Source organism: Lagenorhynchus albirostris, chromosome 1 (genome assembly GCF_949774975.1).
Source record: "Lagenorhynchus albirostris chromosome 1, mLagAlb1.1, whole genome shotgun sequence".
Classification (NCBI taxonomy): Eukaryota; Metazoa; Chordata; class Mammalia; order Artiodactyla; family Delphinidae; genus Lagenorhynchus; species Lagenorhynchus albirostris.
Window position 1 is genome coordinate 62,776,398 of NC_083095.1, and position 18,485 is coordinate 62,794,882.

The 18,485-nt window shown below is 37.3% G+C and overlaps 1 long non-coding RNA gene across 1 annotated transcript in view; it reads right to left on the minus strand.

Annotated features, from left to right (window-relative positions):
- Window positions 1-9,804, minus strand: part of LOC132516996 (uncharacterized) — a 285,768-nt gene extending 275,964 nt beyond the window's left edge. Inside the window, exon 1 of the long non-coding RNA XR_009539552.1 lies at window positions 9,701-9,804. This is a non-coding gene — a long non-coding RNA (uncharacterized LOC132516996). The remainder of the gene's footprint in view (window positions 1-9,700) is intronic.
- Window positions 9,805-18,485: the final 8,681 nt, after the last annotated feature.

Sequence of the window (18,485 nt, forward strand, 5' to 3'; positions counted from 1 at the left end):
GTTTACACATTTTCCCTCATTTCTTTGGACTGTATGAACCTAAGGACTAAACGGACAGGATGGAAATATGCACAATTATTATTGTGGCTTTTTGTGGATTCTGCAAAGAAGCAAGAGTCACCTGTCTGTTGAGAACCCCACAGGTTGACACCCAGGCCATGTCAATCGCTCTCTCTCACCAATATTTTGCCACTTGAAGGAATCTTCTAACCTAACCTCACTGACCAACCTACACTAAAAAGTCTCCACTACAGCTAAGCAATTTGTTCATCACATTCGATTTTATATTTGTTTGCCTTTTCACACCCAAGTAAAGCTGTCTGAGCAAAAAGGCACAAAATCAACACATGTCGAGTGAGGCCCTGCATACTGTTTTCATCAGAATATATAGTGTTTCAGGAGCAGAGTACAAAATCTGTTAGTGGAGAAACTAACAACTAACTAATATCCAGGAAGTCCCCTTTGGACTCGCCTAAGATAGGGGTACATAAAAAAGCACTTCATAAACTCTTATTAATGACAATATACTAAAAAATATTATAGCATTTAACAGTTGTTTGTTGCATATACAATACATAGTTTTAAAACAGGAAGTACAAAATACAAGGGTTCTGATATTTTACCCAGGTTGAAAACTGACTTTCAAATAGCTGCAGCATGCTCGTTGGTGTCATATAGATGAATCTGAATTTCCAAGTAGCAATGTTTCACATTTCTGAATATATGAATAAATGAGTTGTTCTATGGTATTCGTTACACACACACACACACACACACACACACACACACACACACACACACACACTTTCAGGTTTGAGTCAAGTATGTTCACCCACTCTGTCTTTCACTGGTGCCTTCTCTTCACACACCCATAACTATCCGGCACAGGGTGAAATCATGATTTAGCCAAGGGGCAAGTAGAAGGTGAAATGGAGTGTTATCTTCCCTAATTGCTATTTAAGCGAGACAATAAAAAAGATGAAACAAATTAAATTAGCTAAGAAGAGCATCCCAACGAACTGACCAAGATAATCAACTTGGAAAATTAGCTATTAAACCTCACACATGCTCATTTTCATAATTTTGTGTGTTTGCTTATGAAACACAACCCACCCCCATTGAAACTGCTGGGATGAAGGTCCTCTTCATTTCTCTGAGATAAGTCATTTGCCCTTGGCCTTGATGAAGTTCGAAGTGAGATTTTTTTTTAATGCCCTAGTTCATCAGTTTGCGTTTCAGTACTAGAGGGTTTTGATTGGAATTGGAAAAGTATGTAAAAGAAGTTTACTAGTCACCTTTCTGAATTCCTCCACCTGATTTTATTCTCACTTCCAAAAGTGTGCTCCAGAATGTGGGTTTTGGCTTTTATTATTATTACCTTTATGTATAATCATCATCATCAAGTACCTGATCTTTACTGATTTTTGGACTACCTTCCATAAATTTTTATGAGATTTAATAATTCCTACTTTTTAAAAATCTTTTCTATCTCATCATCGCATGTCTCTCATTGTTAGCCCCTCTTACACATAGGTCTTCATACTTATAAACAGTTAATTCTTTATTGCTCAGATAGTCATTGAAAAGACCACAATCATTAATATAATCTGCAGGCAATATATATCCATGCTTAATTTTACCCAGTAATGCTAATTTTATAGTCCATGGAGCTGTTACTAGAACACAAAATAAGTAGCCAAATGAGTTTATGTGAGAGTCTCCTTTTGCACTCCCTTTATACACACTGCTTTGCTAAATCATAATTGCTACCCAGGGCAAGACAGGTACTGGAGCACACAATTTACATGGAAAAATTTTTTAAAGGAAGAGAAATAATGAATTTGGACGATTCACAATCAAGAAATGTGAGAGCCACTGTCCTGAAGATTAGCTATTCAGATAAGAATGTTTTAATTGAAAATTATGATGGATAATTTTATGTGTCAACTTGACTGGGCTAAGGGATGCCCAGATAGCTGGTAAAACATAATTTCTGGAAGCATCTGTGAGGATGTTTCTGGAAGAGATTAGCATTTGAATCGTTTGAGTAAAGAAGATTGCCCACACCACTGCAGGTGGACATCATCCAATCCACTGAGGGCCTGAATAGAACAAAAAGACAAAGGAAGCATGAATTTGCTCTCTGCTTGAGTTGCAATAGCCATTTTCTCCTGCCCGCCAACATCGACACTCCTGCTTCTCAGGCCTTCGAACTTGGACCACGACTGTACACCCTCAGCCCCCAGTGCTCAGGCCTTCAGACTCAGACTGGAACTTAAACCGTTGGCTCCCCTGGTTCTCAGGCCTTTGGGTTTGGACTGGAACTACACCACCAGATTTCCTGTGCCTCCAGATTACAGAGGGCAGATCATGGGAACTCTCAGCCTCCATAATAATGTAAGCCAATTCCTCATAATAAATCTCTTTCTATTTATCTATACACAAATATATCCTATTGGTTCTCAGGAGAACCCTGACTAATACAAAGATTAAGAACACATCTTTTCTTAGTGGATTATTAGTATGGCCTCCCCATCTTTTTCTTGAATTATCTTCATGGAGCTATTTGTTTTACCAAATATTTGAATCTACCCCCAAAGAAAACAGCTTCTAGAATCCTTCTTCTCTATAGGTGCATAAGCTGCATTCTGAACTTAGAGCAAGAGTGAATGATCTCAGAACTCTCAGACCAGAATCCTGGAGATCCCGACTGTGTTATGGGGTGGCTTAACAGTAGCGGTTCCACTGGCCCTGGGTTGCAGAAAGAAACCCAAACTTATGCCTGGCACTGAGAAAGCCAATGTTCAAACTAAGCGGTACAGTCTTGTTTATACTTTATCATTTCTGAAAAGAAAAAAAAAAAGGAAGACCAAATGAAGAGGGAAACTCAAAATCAAAATGAGTAGGTAATGCTTCAGTCCAAGTGCCTGATATTAGTATTAATTTTAACTAAATAGAAAATGCCTAATAGCATGCAATTATATTAAAATATATTTTCACTAGAAATACAAAGAGGTCTTACCTTTTGAGGTAGAGGTAGATACACAATTGTGCATTAATATTAACTTGGTAGATACACAATTGTTCATTAATATTAACTTCTTTACACAGGTTGAATTTATCAGAAATAGAATGATATGTGTCCCTGGTTTGCAAATGTATGCAAACATTTAAAATGACAAACACATTTACTAAACTGTCATATCACCAGATGCATTTTTGCCTCATTAGGAGGCAACACATTAGATTCTCAATAAGACAAATTAGAGTTTTTGATGTTTTATCTTAGATACATTCAAATTGTTTTGTTGTCTGTTAAGTTTCATTCCCCAAATATTTACTGAGTACCTACTATTTCCCGGGATATTGTATTTATTCTGGGGATACCATAGAACAGATGAATTAGACATAGCCCCTGCTCCAAAAGCACTCACAGGCAATGAGTTTGGTGACAGACCAGAAAAATATTACTATGCATCTTGAGAAATAAGTATTTATCTTGTAAAAGATAAAGTAGAATATTGCACTTTAAAACAATCCATTTTGCTCCTCTGAGTTGTTAACTCTTAATTGTTTGTTAAATCTTACAGTTGCCTTCAAGTATTAAAAAGAAAATTCATAAATGATAAGCATATATAGAATCCCAACTATGCTGCAAGTATTTTACATTTAAAAATAATGCACCCTTCTCTCAAAGAATCATAAACCGTAAGAGCTGAAAGAAAATTTATATTTTTAAAAAGTAAGAATTAAACTAACCTGTTAGAGGAAGAGAGGTCAAAGCTAAGTCTGAGTAACATTAATCTAGGTCACATGTTAAATAAATAGGCTTCCATGGTCTATTCTTTTTGTCTTTTTGTTTGTTTGTTTGTTTTGCGATACGCGGGCCTCTCACTGTTGTGGCCTCTCCCGTTGCAGAGCACAGGCTCCGGACGCATAGGCTCAGCGGCTGTGTCTCACGGGCCCAGCCGCTCCACGGCATGTGGGATCTTCCCGGATCGGGGCACGAACCCGTGTCCCCTGCATTGGCAGGTGGACTCTCAACCACTGCGCCACCAGGGAAGCCCCATGGTCTATTCTTGATGCCTATGGTAGATTAAAGATGGCTGCAAATTCTTTGCCACTTTTTCTATCAAGGGGTAGACCCCTCCTCCTTGAATTTGGGCAGTCACTATTTTTGACCAATAGAATAGAGCAGAAATGATGCTGTGCTAGTTTTCCAGGCCCAGACCAAAAGGAATTGGCAGTCTCTTAGAACACTCACTCCTGCAGTACAACCACTGTCCTGGAAGGAAACCAAGGAAACCCCTCGTGAAGAAGAACCAAGAACCCTGACCAAAAGCCCCAGTCACGCTCCCAGCTGACACAAATACCAAGTTGCCAGCCACCTAAGTGAGCCATGTTGAAAGTGAATCCCCTGGCCTCACTCTGGCTACCTCAGCTGCCACCACATGGAGCAAATGTGAGCTGCCCAGAGGAGCCTTTCCTGAATTCCTGACCCACGAGATTGTGAGTCAAGTAAAATCGGGTTTTGGTAGGGGTTCATGGCTACATACTAACACACTATTAGAACAGAATTTAATCACCATTAATACCATCACCTTCCTGTGTGACATGATTAGGAGTACAGGTTCTGGATCAAACTCCTGGATCCAGCTGTGTGACCTCAGACAATTTAATCTCTCTGTGCCTCAGATTCTACAAAATTAGGTTAATTTTAATCTATATCAGAGGAGTTTTGAAAGAATGAAATGAAATAATTCACATAAAGCACTTAGAGCCTAGCGCATAGCTAACATTATTGAGAATTCACTATTAGTATTGTGGGAAAGTCTTCTGAATTAGAAACTACTGACTTTTAAATAGACTTTGAGAACACATCTATTCACAGCTTGGGATTTGTCTATATATTAGATTCTTCAGCTTTACTCTGCTGAGCTTCCCATATAAAATCATGAGCATTTCAATGACTGTCTCCCTCAGGGTTAATTTGGTGTTATCCCAAGCTCTTATATTTCATGTACTGTGAAAATATTGTTTCAAGAAATGGTCTGCTCATCAAAACCGTATACCTCAATTGTGGTAAGTTTATAATGACTTGCCATGTTAGCAAGATAAATCCAAGGTTAATTTAATGTGAGTATTTGAGATTTATTTTATTTCTCCTGGCTCTGTCAATTTAAACCTCTCCTCCACTTATTTTTTTTTTCTTCTGTTCAGTTAGAAACATTATTCCAGCAAGCAGATCCACAGGATAAATTTGCAAATACCAGTTTCCAAACTTTTGAATTGTTTAAACTGAGTAAGAGTTGCATCCCCATAAGCATTTTTAAATTATTTACCCTGCTCTTAAACATTACTGAATTCTGCTACTACAAATTAGCCAGATAACCTACAGTTATCTTAGGGTCTAAAATTAATTTTGAGCAATTCTACTAGCCATATCCTGTAAGAGAGCTTGTGAGGAGAAAAATCAAGAAAAGCCTAAAAAAAAACAAACAAACCCAAGTTTGCAAATTGAGGTCTGAATAATAAACCAGTCCCATTAAATTAATGTTGTAATCCAAAAACAATTAATCTTCCTGTGAGATGTGTATATAGGAGCATATTCTCAGCAGATTGTTGTCAGAAATTCAGAATAGTATCATATATCAATTCATAATAATCTCCGGACATATCATGAATAGCATTACTTAAAATATCTTAATTTGTGCATCAGGTTCTTCTAAATGGGAAAATTCCCTGAATATTTGTGCAAAATGGAGGCAAAGAACACTATAAATTGAAATGCAATAAAAGGAGTTTATTTCCAAGCCACAGCTTGGAATCATGTCTCTTTAGAATGTTGTTGGCAAAGAATGCATTCTTGATTAGGCTTTGTTGATAGGCAGAATGTGGAGCACATTTTCAGTTTCCTAAGTCTCGGTGACTCTAGAAATCCAATTCTGAACTACATAAAATAGCTCATCACAGTTCCCCCTCCCCCCACTCAAAAAAGCAATACTCAACAAGGATAGAACTGACAGCATACAAGAGAGTTAATGATTTCTAGAGTGGTCTCTGGATATATACACAAAAACTACTTTTTTAAATAGATGTTTTTAAAACATCAGGAAGGAGAAAAAAAGTTATAAGGTCTTAATGAGGAGTCAGCCAATGCCAATGACAAAAAAGAAAGAGGAAAAAGATGGAAGGAAGAGGAAAGGATGGAGAGACCAGCATATTTGGGGAGGGGAGCTCGGAGATATTCATGAGGGAATTATATCATGTGTAATCAGAACTGCTTCCAGAGTGGCTGTGCCAGAAGTTGTTGCCCCCCAGATCGGCAGATACTTACAGAACTAAGAATGAGAATGCCTGAAGTCAGTTCCCTAATTCCACCACTGGCCAACTGTATGATCTTAGAAATATCTTCTGCCTTTGTTTTGCCAGCTATATAATAACAGTAATTACCACATGCCGTTTACTAGTCCTATTGAAATCCATGAACTAAAATTCCTTGAAAGCTGTATGTAACTTGTTACATAAATGGTGTAGCTTCATGGTTCTAGTTTTTGTCATCCTTGTTCCAAGAGCCCATCCCAGGTGTGAACCTTCATGAGCACTGAGGCCATGTCCTTTTTTAAACCTGATTCCTTAGCAGCTTGTTAGTTTCTGCTTCTTACATCGTAGGCAGGGTCAGAACCTTCACAGAACCAGAGAATGTCCCTGGTGTCCTTATTTGTACTGTTATCATTGACCTTTACCTACAGGTCTCCCTCTTGGCAGCTCCCTCCTCTATGGCTCCATATCTCATGGGGCTATAACATTTCTGTCATCAGATTACCTCCAAATACCCAGTCCCCTGGCAAACATTAAGTCAAATAACACCATCACCAAAAGGTATTAAAACGTGAGGCTGCACGTTTTCCATTTCCCCTAGAGTCTCACTCTTGGTGATTTACATAACTGCTTCAGAATATCAAAATGCATTTTTAAATGTCACCATTTGCAGGGATTATTTGTATATTGCTCTCAATTAACTTCAACTTCAAAATCTGGTTGGTCAGAATCTTTTCTTTCTTTCTTTTTTTTTTTTTTTTTTTTTTTTGCATCATATCTCGTGGTCTCACTCAGCACTGGTTTAATTAGGTTCCCAGCTTGCTTTCACCTAGATCAAAAGCAGGAAGAAGGGACTTGAGGAGGATTATCATAATAAACAAAATATGCCTGCTCGTCCTTTGGTTCTCCATTCTGTGTGTTCTTTCAGTTTGTACTGTAGAAATAATGAAGGCACAACATGCCTATGCTACATATGATAATGTAGCAAGGGTACTGCAGACACTTAAATATTAAAACAACAACTGTGCTATTTTAAAACTGAACCTAGTTTCAAGCTCAACATTTTGTCACAAGAGAATACAGAACAAATAAATCATACTCTGTGTTTAACAGTCTACACTCTTTCAGAAACCATAATATCAAGAGAGAAATGTCATCCAAACCATTTACTTGTAAAATTGTAGTTATACTAATTTTTTAAATTGACAGAAAGATCATGAGATAGAATCATCTGTAATAAGAAGCAAAGAGAAATGTGAGAGATCATTCAGGGAAAGTGAATTCATGGAAAAACAAAATCTAGGTGAAACACTAGCTAGGAAACCTCATGCACATCATTCAATCTTTGACACTCATTTGATAATTTTTCAAACAATGCAGAAGTATACAGTAAAAAAGTAAAAGTTTATCTGATTCCCTCACAACCCTTCAACTAACTCCCACTATGCTCTCATGGTAGCCACTGCTCAGAAATAAGATGTAAAGGTTTAAAAGCATTCTGATGCCATACGCACTGCTATGTATATGTAACATTTATAAATGTAATCATACAAATAATATCTAAATGGATGTACACATGTGTGCATTAATTTATTGATTTTTCTTTTGATATCCAGGTTGTTGACTATCCCAACAGATACATCTTTGGGCATATGTTTAAATATTTTTGGAGTATATATTCCTAGGAGTGTCACTGCTAGCTCAAAGGATATGTACATTTTTATTTTGGTATCTTCAGCCAAATTTGCCTTCCAAAAACTGACTAAGGCAATTAAACTCTCACTGTGTATGAAAGCAAACACTTCCCTACATTCATCCACACTGGACACTATGTTACTTTTTGTGTTTCCCAGTACAATTATGAATTTATTCTTTGTTCTGTAATTTTAGTGGCATCTTGGAAAAGAGCAGAGGTAAAGTATGTGCTCAGTTCTCTACCTTTTACTAAAGACATCACTAAATATCTAAATATCTAAAACTGGGAACAAAATACATAAACCTTTTTTCTGAGCAAAATTTTTAAACACACACACATGGTTATCTCTAAAATATCCATATAGGGGTGGAGTGACAATCTGGAATTCTTTAAAAGTACAGAAGGGTCATTAGATTGCAAGTACCAGAAAGCCACAGTGGCGTCTGAAATTTTGTATAGTTCAAACCATAAGCTCTAGGGAAATTGAGACTTTTTAAGATTAGAGATAGTTTGGTATTTAGAACACCTCAAAACACTGCCACGCGAGATTCTGGAAATTAAATATAATAATTAGATTTATCACTAGGTCTGGTTACAAACAAAAATCCTATTATTATAACAATTCAACATAGTGCTTTATGGCACTAACCGTGAACAATTTGTCCAGCCTTTGTTTGAATGGACAACAGAATAAGAAAGGCACATAGCCAACCTCTGTAGTAGCTAATTAGAAAGCAAAAAGAATTAAAACAAGAGTAAATGTGCACATTCTGATCAATATAACAGAATGAAGAGATCAAAACTATACCAACTATACAGCTTAAACGTGAGTATATCATAAAATAACATTATTAAATAGAGAGTAGGAAGGATTATCTAACAAATAGTTTAGGGATGATTAAATCAAGAATAAGTTAAAAACATGGATCTGCACTATACATCATTTAAGAAAATTAACTCCAGATAAATTAGAGAGATTAACATAGAAAATCAAATCCTTGAAAAATTAGCAGAATAGAATGATTGTCAGACCAATGGAGAAATGTCAACTTTCTTATCCTTGAAGTATAGAAGTCACAAAGGTAAAACTGACATTCAAATATGAAAAATTGTTTTATTTTGTTTAATAAAAAAGAAAATAATATAAGTGACAATAGCATTGCTATTTTCAAGAAAAATATCAAGGCCAAGGATATAAACAGACAATTGATAGAAAGAGGGTAAATACATTTAAAGAAGCAAAGCTCACTCTTGCTGGTATTCATAACAAACTTGAGGCACTGACGCTGTTTAGATTGGCAACATGTTTTAAAATGTGGCCAAAACGGTTGTTTAGACCTTTTGGAAAGCAGTATGATCCCACAAATAAAGAGCCAGTAAATTGTTTATACATTTTAATAAGAAATAAGAAATTTATTCTAGGAAATAAAACTATTTACTATGCCTGATACTTTACATATATTACCTTGTTTAATTCAACAAAAGAAAAAAAAACCCATAAGCACAAATATACTCACTGCAGCACTTTCTACAAAAGCAAAAGCGTTTTAAATGCCAACCGCAGGAGAAAACATTAAGAAAAGAATGCTCTTCTGACATAGTATGCATCTGTTTAAAAACAACAACAGCAACCATTTTGAAGCCTGAGTAGATGTGATAAGAAATAAGATAAAAATTACTCACCTGAGACAACTAGACATCACGGTGATCGTTTTAAGATGTATAGAAATGTCAAATCACTATATTGTGTACCAGGAACTAGCACAGTGTTGTAGATCAGATTTGTGGCTAGCGGGGCGGGTAATTAGATGAAGGGGGTCAAAAGGTACAAACTTCCAGTTATAAGATAAATAAATACTAGGGATGCAATGGACCATGTGAAAGAGATAACGAACACTGCTGTAGATTATAAATGAAAGCTGTCAAGAGAGTAAATTCTAACAGTTCTCATCACAAGGGAAAACTTTTTTTAGAAAGAGGAGCAAACACCAGACTTTATTAGCAGGATTTGCTGGTCTCTAAGGACATGCACCCTGTTTGAGAGAGACGTAAATCAACTTGAAATTCCTTTCTGGACTCTGCCCTTTTGAAAAAAGAGACCTAGGTTTGGCTCCATCTCTTTATTATCATTATTCAGTGATACAGAAAATGCTTATAATATAACCACGCATCACTTACTGGAAGGAATAGGAAATGACCAGCAGGAGCTGCTAGTGAGGAGAGTTACACAGCTATGGGGGCTCCTGGTGCATGCCAGACAGGTGTGACCCCTGATTTTGAGGTCATAGATCACACCCCCATAGCAACAACCAAAGTTTAGGAACCAAGAAAATAGTCAATGCTTTTCAAGCTAGGAGGGCTAGTGACAACTAGTGGCACATACTTGGTGGTCAACAATGGACAAAAGCAAGTAAAAGCAAGGAGGTTTCCAAAGCTTGGGCACCCACTGAGGCATTCCTTTTTCAAGGCCCAATCCACTACTCTAATCTAGAGGCAGACCATTAATGATGAAGAATGCAAATGTTAAATTTTAATTATAAAAAAAGCCAAAAAGGGGAGGTGAGATGAACATACCCCCAAATTAAAGGTTTGATTAAAGTGTGTAATTTAGCACTTCTTAAATTTTCATAAATATAATGGTTATTTTTTAAATTATTTTAAAAATCTTTTATACAATAAAAAAATAAATAAAAGTGCTGGCAGTGACCACACATTTCAATGAGTGAACACTCAATGATTTTGATTACATATTAATGAAATACAATAGAAAAATGGCAATGGGGCAAGATACTTCCTTCACCAAAGGAACATAATATCTAAAAGTTAATCTTTCTATGTAATGGTTTTCCCACAGAGACATGGAATGTTCAGATATAGATCTTTCGCCTCCTATGGAACTAGCTGTTCTTATAATTTAATACTGTATTTTCAAACTACCTGGGCCGTTTGACACTGCACAGATGAAATGCAATGATCTGTCTAATCCATCAACAAATTTTCATTGACCATCTCAGATGTACAGGTTTTGAACTAAGCTCTACAATAATTTTTGCATTAATTAAAATTACTGTAGCTAGAAGGGTTTTTACATTTTCAGATACTATACCATGACTGCAATTCAGTTGCAGATAATGTTTGCATTGCAGAGGTGTGAGAAGAACACTCTACAGGGAGAGCCCCAGTATCCTTTGTCGAGTGAAATGAGGCTCTGTTAGTGGAGTTGTATCATAGTCATAATTTAATACTATTTTTATTATCTTAAACCCCCTTACCTTCAACTTCTAAAATACAAATGGTACTTTTTCCTATTATATAATTAGAAAACATCCAATCAATTATTTGTGAATTACCTTGCCATTTTAAGTGATGAAATAATCAGTGGAGGTCATTAAATGATGTCATAATGTGCTAGAGCCTTTATCATACTGCAGAGTGTTACAACTTATACATCAAGTCTTAATTGAACATTAGCCCAGTGTATAATTACCTGTTAATGCTCTCAACACCAAGTGGCTTGTGGGGTCTTTTCTTCAACTAAACTCGTCAAAAACAGACTGTAAAACATCCCAAATCAAGGAAGTTTAAAAGCACTTATCTCAATGGGCAAAGAATTGTGTATGTATATATATGAGTTTTTACATAATTTTCCACCTAGCATTTTGGATCGAATAAAATAAGGTATGTTGTTTTATATATTATTGCAAAGCGTAGTGTAATAATCTTCTTACACTGTATGCTATACTTTAGGTGATAATTAAGATTCTTGAAAATTAGCTAAAAATCAGTACCTAAGAATCAGATACACCTAATACATTTCATTGAGACGAAACATTTCCTGGACCAGAAATAGAAGAAACTTAGAACCTGACTTTAGGCTAATCAATGGTATAACATCCTTAAAGAGAGAATTTGTTGGTTAGAGGAAGATCGGTTGGGATGGAATTTAGGGAAATGAATGTTTATCCACACATTGGTCCAAGGAAAAGTATGGCCTCTCTTCGGGACCTGATCAGTCCTAGGAGAGGAATGTCCTTATTATGGCCATAGTTTCTTCAGCCTCTCATAAGCTAATATCCTGATGCCTTAAACATATGGAGTTTATAACTCCCCTTGACCTGATTCCAAACTCATCAGGTCATCTTCTGACTCTAAACCTTTTGAGGTAGCTCTACAGGGATAGTGCCCCATCCCTTATATTGCTTAGTGCAGATTAATAAAATATTCTATCTATACAACTGCCAAGAGTTTGGTTAACATGACTCTGTCCCTAAGAAACTAAACCACTCTTAGTGAACTGACTAAATCCTATAAATAGATCAAACCCTTACACACATGCACACATGCATAATATTCAGTTTTTTTGTAGGACTGATTTAAAATTTTATTTAAAGTCTACCATGATAGACAGGTCTTCAGCAACTTTTTAAGAACCCAGTTTGCCCCCTGTGGAGACAGGTTCAAGGCAAGTCTCATTTTCTTTACATATGTTTTTTACCCAATTACTTACTTTGTTGAAGGTTTAGACACTATTTGTCTTCTATGACCTTTAAAGAAAATTTTGAAAACAGGAAATTTATCCTTGCTTCAAAGAAGGTTTTGAAGAGCACAGAGCCACTTCTTCAGGATGGAGACAGCAAGAAGTTACAAAGAAGCAAGCAGGTGAAAAAATGCAAGAGAGAATCTTCAGTCTCCTAAGGCAGGTCTTTCAGAAAGGCTTGAAGAAAATATTAGGTATAACCATATAAGCACAAACACTTATTTCAAAGTACAATAATAATAATTTCAAAAGCTCATTTCTATACTTCTACTATTAAAATAATAAAGAACTGTCAATGGTCAGAATAGCAATAATGTTCCAAAGCAGGTTTCACAAAAGCCAGTATGAGGCCAGATATTTGAGTCCAAGACACACCAACCCACTACTGTACACTGACATACACTGTAAAGGTAGTGGGGCAGGACTGCATATTTCAGAAAACATGGAGAGACCACTTACATAAGAAACAATGCTTAGCAAATCAAATGTACTATCTGTACAATAAGATTGGCAGGGTTTTTAGGAAGTACTTTAAACCTAAAGAATTTTTGGAAAACTCTAAAAAGAGAGTGGTGGAGGTAAGGCATTGCTGGGGCGGGAGGGGAGGGAGAGAGGGAGAGAGAGAAAGAGAGAGAGAGAAAGTAAAAAGAATAAAGGTTTAAAATAAGTTAAAATTAGAAAATATTTTAAAATATCAAGAATACAAAACAAGAAACTCAGAAATGTAGAAGATAAGGATAAGACTGTGCTAATATATTAAAAAGTTACAGATTTTAAAATGTAAAAGCATAAATCATTAAAGGTGGAAATAAAGCAAAGGTAGCTATAAAGAAGAATGTTAAAAGAAAAACATGATGCTTTAAAAATTTAAAAGAACAGGGAAAATTAAAATGGATCAAACATATCCAAACAATATTCTAAAAAACAGGGTTTTTTTTAAAAAGTATTTTAAGGCCAATATCTTTAACTTTTTTATTTAGAGCTCTTCAACCACACAAAAGAGTACAGAGAACAGCAGGGTTAGTGCTTGCAAACCTCACCCGGTCCTACAACTAACAACCTATATGCAATCTCATTTCTGCTCTCCCACCTCCCCTTCCTTTCCTCACTCTTCCTCCTCCCTCCAGATCCTTCCCCGGCTCCATATCACACCATTTTTTCCTGGGTGTTGCACTCATCTAACGATATTTATGGCCAGTTCACTCACTTTAAATTATTAAAGCACTCTTACTCTGGTGCTCAAGACTCCTGTTCATTATAAAACTTTGTTCTCATTTCCATGTGAAGACCTTCCTCCTACCTCACACCTTTCCCCGCCCCTTTCTGTCCCTTCCTCTCTAGTGTGTGCTAGACTTGGCTCCCAAAGCCTGGCGTGGGGAAGAACTGTGCTCCACGCTCTTATAGCCTAGCCTGTACTTTCAGATGTTTCTCTGGCTGAGTCTCGCAAGGAGAGGAAGAGGAACATGACCCCCTCTCCTGTGTGTGTTGATTGTCACTGCTTTTGTCTAACTCTCACTGGATCACAGCTCTATCTCTGTGGGTGGATTCCAATGCCAGCTGTCTCGTGGGGTGTGCTGGTGGCTCTTCAGGGGTCTTGATGTGGGAGATGTGTCTCAAGTCTGACTTTGAAATCCTCTGCAGTCCATCCATGGCCTTTTGTCCCCAGGGCCCCCTTGCTCAGCTAACAGCACCCTTGAGTGGTTGGGAACCAGCAAGACAGCTTATGCCCAGCCACCTTCCGCCGTGCCCAGGTGATCCAAGGGACACTCTCAAATCCTTGCTGCACTGCGTGGTGGAAATGCAGGATGCCCCCAGCCCAATCCACGGCCCTCCTCTCAGCTGTACCATTCTTCCTCCCTCTCAGTTATCCCTAGTGGCTTGGCAACAATCAAACAAAACAGATCACCACTCCCCAGCTTAGTGAGGCGGGGAGCCATTCCAGAACTACCAGTTCTATTGGGATGGAGGATAACTGGACCAAGCCATGAACATCACCGCTGGGGATAGGGGAGCAAAGGGGAAAGGAGTGTCATTACTCCTCAAGCTGTGCCTTCCCTCAGAAGGCACGTCCTCCTTCCCCCTAGTCCTCCTGGCAGGGGGTTGGCTGTGCTTTTCTCTTTATTTTCTTCTTTATGATTTTATACATGTCCAAAACAATTTTAAAGAAGCTGTTATGATTGGAGTTTTTAAATTAAATCTACCCATCCTTCCAGACTAATTGAAATATAACCCCTTTCATAACGCCTCCTTGATCACTCATGTAATCACATGGAAACCTCTCATTCTTCTGATTGCTTATTGTTCTTTTCTTTCATTCTTAAGCTATTTAGCACAGACTATCCTATACTATGGCTATTTTTTACATGTTTTATATCACTTATTATATATGAAGCATTTTTCAGATAGAGTATGCCTCCCCTACAATGTGCCCTCCTGAGCACAGTGACACGCACAAATAAATCCCTCAATAAATATTAATAATTAAGAGTATTTTCAGTTTATAGAAAGGAATACTAAATAATTGTCAAGTTTTATTATATTACTAAATCTCTAACATTTATTTCTAACAGCATGTAAGTGTGGAGTCAGACTCTAGCTGAATTTTCTCAAAAGCCAAATTTGACTGTATAAACTCTACTTGAATAGAACAGGTTTTCTTTTTATACTCAAAAGAAAATTTGTGTCTTATTAAATAACTGATATAACTAGAGAAAAAAACACTAAAAAAAAAGTCTAAACCAACACAGAAAGCAGGACTTCTTAAACTGGGAGTCAAATAATTATTGGTGTAATTGTTTATTGTATATTTTCCCACTAGATTGTAAGTCCCCCACAAGTGCAGAGATCATTTGCAGCTATATAACCAGCAACTAGCCCACTGACTGGTACATAGAGGTTGTTCAGTAAAAGTCTGTGAATGAATGAAAGGAAACAACATTAAAACTAGAATTCCCACTGATGACAAAGATATAGAGATATACGTTCAAGGGGAAAACATTGTATATCAATAACTTTATAAAAAAAATAATAGAGAACCTACGTTCTGTTGCTGAGAAGTCAAACCTCTTCCTTATGATCCAACATGGATCTCTTGACATGATCCCAGGTTTCATTTCCTGTTACTAGAGTACAGAGGTTGAATCCAAGTCTTGCTTACATAACTTGGAGTTATGTAAGGCTCTTAGAACTAAAAGAGGCTACTCCATCAGTTCTCTTACCAGTTCATTCTTTCAAAACAGTTTTGTGATTCTAGTTATCTGCACTGAACTGTCATTCGAGTATCACAGGAAATGAACTTGGAGCTTGAGATAACCCTACCAGTGGAGTGCCCCAGAAGCCCTTGCATTCCTATAGGCCACAAAAGGAAAGGGTCCCTCTCCTTTCAAGTTCAATTTACACCTATTAATCAACAAAGGGGAAAGCAGTTCATCCTAACATGTCTTTGCATAGGCTTACAGATCATTGCTTACCACTTTAATAACAATAACAGAGTCATTCTACACCAGTTGTGTAGTTTAGCCAGGCCTTTTCAAGTAATAATAGCAAGGGGAATTCCTCATCATTTTCAAAGTAAAACTGTGAGTCAATTTTCACATATACAAACTAATGGAAGCACAAAAAACTAGACTTAGTCTCGTATGTACTGGCCTAGGCAACAAGGCCAAGAAAGGCATAAAAATGCACAGGCATCACAAAGTCACCAACCAAGTGCCATATCATTCTAAGATATGTCTAAGTTTAGAGTTACAGTTAGCACACCCCTAGGGCCAATCTAAATAACTATGTACTATATTTGGATTCCTTACTGGAATATTTTTTCCCTTTTCCCAGAATATCAGGCAAAACACAAACTCCTTAGTTGGAGCCAGACATGGTCCCACCAGGTCAAATTTGGGGAAAAGTGTATGGGAAAGCTTGCTTATTGATGGCTTGACGAGACTGAGAAAATAGAAAACGTCACTTTCCAGTAGTGTATATTTAGCCACCCTCACCACCAGTAAAATCATTTCTTTTCTTTTTTCCAAGACCTAAAGGGATCAAGCAATATCCAAATAATTAGTACCATTTAAAGATGCTGGAAGCTTCAGCACGGCAGCAGGCAGCTTGTGAGTCAGACTAAGACACTGGAACACTGAGAAGCCAATTTGAGAGCAGTCAGCTCTGCCTTTCCCTCTGCAAATGCTGTCACACTCTGCTCCCAATTCACTAAAGTTCATCCCCAAGGTCAAAAGAGCTCAAAGAAAATCTAGGTCAGTGCTTTTTGTGATTTAGGAAATCCAGTTTACAGTCTGTAAAGAAAAAGACCTTCTCTCTGGAACACAACCTGGGCAAATCAGGAGACATTACTCTCCTGTCAAATAGCTGAAATGTGAGCACTGATTTGGGAAAATATAATTGGATTTGCTCTGAAGCTACCCTGTTAGGTATCAAAAAAGTGTAGTCTTTGGCTCTCGTACAAGATTTAATATACTGTGCACTAACCGAGTAACTAACTTATGAGGCTATCTGGGAAAATTCCTGAGAGAAGGAGTCAAAAGTAACTCAATTCTCCGCCCACACTATTAAGGTACCATGCATGGCTGGGTGGTTAACTGACTTGTCCCAGCATGCTCTGAAAGAGCTATTTTCTCTATCCATAGGCTAGATATCCAATTTTATGGGACTCTTAAAACAAACTGGAATCAAATTCCAGAAAGTATGCTGCAGAGAACAGCCTTAAATGACAACCCAGGAAATAACATAAGATGTTCATTTTCAATGGCCATAGTTCAGATGTTGCCACCTCATCTCTTAGATGTGTAAGGTCCTCAGAAGGTAAGAGAAATGAAAGATCATGATCCAGACACACTCTCAGTAACCTGGGTAGAAAAAGGAAGGAAATGATGGGACATGATACAAATCTGTCTTAACCAAAATAGTGAGGACTCAAAAGGACCTAACAGAGAACAATAATAAAAGCTTAAAGAATCACAGGCAAAGAAAGACAAGTGTATTAATCCGCTCTTTACCTTGACACCATGAAGTCCAAAGTTGATATAAATGTCTCGTTGCTCCCATTCTAACCTTGGCACTGTGTTGAAAATAATGAAAGAAAACAGAAGTTGGCATGATTTTTTAGCAGCTTTATCGTCATCACTACATGACTAAGCCACTCAAGAGAAATGGGTGACCCAAGGAAAGGAGAGTAAGAAACTGTTTATCAGGAAAATGTTCATTCTATATAAATTCTGGATTATATTCCAACACAGAGAACCATAATATATGGGCTAAAAGTCACACAACAAACTTGATCAAACTCTGCCTGACAAAAGAATGTCTATATTCTGCTAAGAGAATCAAAACCTTTATTCCTGAAGATTTCTCTAAGCGAGATTGGAAGAATCAGAGAATCTGCCACGAACAGATTTAGATTTTTAAAGAACTAGGGCTCCTCGTTACAGAATAGTCTTGAGGAACGGATTCACAGGATTTCCCTGATATCTGAAAGCAGAGTGTTCCTTTGAAATCTTTCATAAGCCAAAATGGTGTGAAGTGAAGGAACAATTACCTTAGGGCACATCTTATTAACGGATGCACAAACTAAATCGAAATAAAGCACAGATGCTCACAGACACAGTTCAAATCTATAGTGGCTTGATGCTGAGATGCTGAGTGTAGTTCCCCAGGAAGGGGCTTGGCGGTGCCCCTCTCACTGCCAGGGTGTGCACTGCCTCTGTAACAACTCACTGCAAAACAAACGCTGAACGCTATTTTCTATTTTTGCCCCTTTTGGTATAAGTGAAAATCCTCTGCGGATCTCTTTCAGTTAGCCAAAACAGGTACTAATGTAGGTCTTTTGTAAAAGCAAAGTGGCATAAAGTGAACTTTCAAAAGAACGGGGATACCTGCAGTGGCAAGAGTAAAAGCAGGGAGACCAGTGGCGAGACTATT